Consider the following 4788-nt stretch of genomic DNA (forward strand, 5'->3'; position numbering starts at 1 on the left):
GTTTGACTTTGTGCTTGTTTCACAGAAATTGCCACCACACTGACCAAAACGTCGAAATAATAATAACAATAACAACAACAATAATAACAATAATATGAATAACAATAATAACTAATAATACATCAGTAAGGTTGATTGCGTGGCGGATGACCTCAGCAGGACAGCATGCTGTATAGTAATTTGCAATACTGTGGCTGTGTCAGTCTGGTGACGCCACGGCCGGACGCTCCATATTTGGCTATGCCCCGCTTGTTGCTAAAACCACTGGTTTCCAGCAAGAGAGTCAGACGATCGACAGACTGCACAGGGTACTCGCTCAGTAGCAGCACAGACACAGAACAGAACCTTTAGGAATACATCAGAGGAGATGATGTCAGTCACAGCAGCTCTCGTCTCTACACTCTTCTTTCTCTCCACACGCTCCGCCTCAGGTGAGTCCACGCTGCTCGCCCTTCATTCCACGCGTTCTCTCAAATGACCTTAAAGTCAAATTGTAGTAGCGCGACATATGATATGTACATACAATATCAAATACTATGATTCTCTGTGTGGAGCAGTTTGTTTTGTAGTATTGTGAGTGTGAAAATGTAAATGTATAGCAAATGTAAAGTTGGATTCACATGAACAGATCTACATGAACAGGTCACTGGAGGAGCAGCATTCAGTCATTCGTTTAGTGTTTATGTTTAGATTTCCGGCACACATAGAAATACTCTTTACATGTCTTATAGAGTTTTCAGTACAAGTCACTACACACTTTGCAGGATTAATATTTGAAAAAAAATGTTTGAACACCAGTGGACACTCGTGCTTAATAGGCTGTAAATCACATTTAAGAATTTAAGATTACCTGTAACAATTTAATGTTGAGGCATTTGTTAGTACCTAAAACATTATGTAACATGAGGGGGGGGGGGGGGGGACTGCTGTTTCTTCTCAGTATTTGCTCACACTGCGAAGAAACAGCAATGACTTACCACAGTGTATAGCTGTTGTTAATAAGAAATGACTGATCTGACTTAAACAACTCAGGTAAGGTAAGGTAACAGACTGCTGATATAAAAACAGCCCTTCTCTTATGTTCTTTGGGCGCCACACTTTCTACTGCTGCTTTGTAGTCATAAAAACCACACATTTGTGGTTGTGACAGAACAGTCAGTCCAATAAAATATAGGACCAAGGATATTTTACACTGACAATCGCAATGTGCTCTATTCACAACATTATCTTATCTCACTGACAAAGTGCTGTATCTGAACTTGTGGCTTTTTTAATTATTTCTGGTCCAAGCTTTTTTCTCTCTAATGAATGTGTGTAGTCCTACATATTGTGACGGGCCTCAATTAAGGTGTTAAGTGTTTATTACTTAAAAGTGTCGTTTAGTGTTAAATAGTGTTCAGTGTGTAGAATTTTGTGATATCTAGTGTTGAAATTGCATTTTGCAACTGATTACCCCTCACCTCACGCTCTCCTTCCAAACATGAAAAAGAAACTGAAGCAGCCTTTAATTGTCATGAAAACTCAAAAGGTGTTTAGTTTGTTCAGTCTGGACTAATGTAAAAAACATAGTGGCCTCTGTAGAGAGGGTCCCCTCGAAGTATTTAAATTTAAAGGGCCTTTTCTGGGGTAAGGAAACTACAATTCATACAATTTAGATGAAATAAACTAGTGAAAACATTATGAGAATTATTCTACATTAAATAATAGTTCCCTTTCACTTAAATCTTACACACTGGGCCTTTAATAGTTTAAAACTTATGGCACTAAGGCCCTATCACTGTGTGACAGTCCCCTGTACAGCTCACCTATGGAAATTACTTGTATAAGTTAATAAAGTATATAAAACACCTTTGGTGTATTGTTTTCTTTCATAATGACAGGAGTCAACATTTGTGTGTCACTATAACCTTCATTTAAATCATGTTAGTATAGTATCTTACACAAATTGTCTCATTTTCCAGGCTCCTATCCCCAAGCACAAAATTGGAAATCAACCAACTTTAAAACCATTTTGTCCTGGGAACCAAAACCATCAGCCACTTACAGCTACACTGTGGAGTACTCTACGTAAGTACCTGCATCCGAACCCTCACCCTTTAACTCTTTTAACAAATGGCATTTAATTCCCAGAAACATTCATCTTGTCAGTGTGTCCACGGAAAGCAAATGCCCTCACACTTTCCCGCTATGTGACCTTGCAGGAATGAGTCTTTCCATTATTGATTCAGTAAAAGCTTTTACTGGAATGTATATTTTAGGCCAGAGCTCTTTAAATAGTAAGATAACTAAAAGACAATTGACCTTTGTGATTCAATAAGAGAAAAATGAAAGAGGCAAGAGCAATGTCAACAATCAAATAGAATTAACAAATGCCAACAGCTGCAAACAGCTCTTTCAGCTCATTGTTCCACAGTATATTCACATCAATGTTATTTTGCACAGATAATAAATTATTTATTTCTGACTGTATGCGTTATAAATGATACCCAGACTAGACAGACTTAAGACCTAATTTATTGCTCATCTGGTGTCTATTATAGACTAAATAAGACTATTTTCATCCATCATTCATGTCCATATGAAACTTGTCAAATTTTACAGGGTTTCAGGGAACAATCAGAGGACTCCTCACTGTATCCAGACCACAGAAACAGTGTGTGATCTGTCCAGCTCTCTGACTGACCTGAACGCCTACTACACAGCTGACGTCCTGTCCGAAACCCCGAGGGGGCCACCACTGACCTCATTGAGTCCCCTCACACCAGCACACCACGGTTCTGCCCCTACAAAGACAGTACGTTCTTCTGCTACACTCGTGAAGACTTTTTTCTAATTGACAAAACGTGTTGGAAATAACAGCTGTTAAATTGTCCCAGAGCCTGTCAGTGCTCCGGTCCTTCCCAATGACCTCTTGTTGCAGCGCAGCTCTGTCTTTCTCAAGCTGCTTTCTGACATGCACCGAACTCAGCAGTTCCTCAGTATATTTGCCAGAGGAGGTGCATGTGTGAATGCAAATGTCCAAGTGAGACACTCCCCAGTTTTTGCAGACTTTCTCCTCCTGGCCTCCTAGTATAATGTCCGTAGAATTTCAGGAGAATTCTACGGAAGTGTATTGCATTCACTTGAAAAAAAAAAAAAACATTTTTTTCTGAGTAATTTATTTTTTGGTTTGTTTTTTGAATATTTTTTTCTGTTTTTCTGACAATTTTTTTTTTCTGTTTTTCGCAGTAATTCTTATCTGTTTTTCGGAGTAGTTTTTTTTCTGAATTTCTGAATTATCGAGATACTTCGAACTCCCTCGGAACCTCCAACCTGCAAGTGACTCCCATGGACCTATGGTGACTCCTGCCTGCACATACATGCCCCATCTCAGCAGATCTGAATGGGCTTTCCTTCTGAGCAACCGCAAAGTCCTCAGGTGCCTGCGTAGATTCGACAAACTAATGATAATACCATCTATATGACTTAAAGACAGGACTATCTCCCAGTGTCTTAAACCCAGATCAAAGTAAAACTTGATTAAACTAAACAAGCAGGTCATGTTTGTTTCCATTACATCTAGCTCTCAATAAAGGAATGAAAGCGTCTATTGTTTCAAATGCTCTCTAAACGCAGAAAAAAAAAAATAGTCCGAAAAACAGAAGAAAAATTACTCCAAAAAATAGGGAAAAAAAAAGTGAGAAAAACTGAAAAAAATATTGATTTAGACATGCATTGTAAACAGAGTTTTTTTTTTTTTTCAAGTGAATGCAATACGCTTCCATTCAATGTGAAAGCACTGTGAGAGAGAGTGTTTGTGTGTGTGTTGCTGTTGTGAACATGTCTGTGCAGAGAACCTCCTGTTGTGTTGTGCATGTTTGAAAGTCAGACTATGGGTAAACTCTGTAGCCAATATTGCTCACTTTACCTGTCATATCTAAAAATGGCTTCAGCGTTGTCAATGCTCACAATTTTTTGGCCTCTAACATAATTAAAATGGTAACTTCCATGAGAGATACAGTGGTGTACATGCACAGGTGACAGTCTCCCTCCCTTCTCCATAGCTGAGATAGGCAAACCTGACTTCAAGCTGGAGGTGATTGAAAGCCAAAAGAAAACCACCCTGTATGTGACTGACCCACTCACCGCCCTGTTTAAAGATGGCCACCAGCTGAACATCAGGGACATCTTTGCTGACCAGCTGCACTATAAAGTCACCTATCGGAAAAACAAAAGCACTGGAAAGGTGAGTAAAAGGAGACATCACGATATCGGTCTCAAACAGGCATACATTTTTACTCATTACATACTGCATGTTTTCCATTCTGTGTTTTCTGCAGAAAGCCCACATCTCTAAGACCAATTTAATAGAACTGACTGATCTGGACTTGCCTGTATGCCAGATGCGTCAGTGGAGAGCAACACACACAGCAGTAGTCTAGTCCTGACACTGAAGTTTTGGTGGCATTTACTTTTCATTGGTATTCTGTGTGAACTTACACACCAAATAAGACATTGTGAAGTATTTTTGCTCAAAACCAAGCATGCAGTTAAAATCTCTATAGCTTCTTGATGTCAACAGTGTTATTTTCTACATGAATAGACTGGAGCATCTAAATGGAATTGAAATGAAAGTTGTGCGAAAGGATGGAAACAGGATGTATCCCTATATACCCTGTTTTATTCGTGGCAAAGCAAAGAATCAGTTAAAGCCGGATCTGACAGGACACTGGGTGTATTGCTGTGTGTGTGTGTGTGTGGGTGTAGCTGAAAAAAAAGCAGACAATCGCAATGTCCCTTCTCGGGTTA

The 4788-nt window shown here is 39.2% G+C and overlaps 1 pseudogene; it reads left to right on the forward strand.

Moving 5' to 3' along the window:
• Window positions 1–232: 232 nt before the first annotated feature.
• On the forward strand, window positions 233–4563 carry LOC138407369 (tissue factor-like; annotated as a pseudogene).
• Window positions 4564–4788: the final 225 nt, after the last annotated feature.

This window comes from Paralichthys olivaceus, chromosome 4 (genome assembly GCF_024713975.1).
Source record: "Paralichthys olivaceus isolate ysfri-2021 chromosome 4, ASM2471397v2, whole genome shotgun sequence".
Taxonomy (NCBI): Eukaryota; Metazoa; Chordata; class Actinopteri; order Pleuronectiformes; family Paralichthyidae; genus Paralichthys; species Paralichthys olivaceus.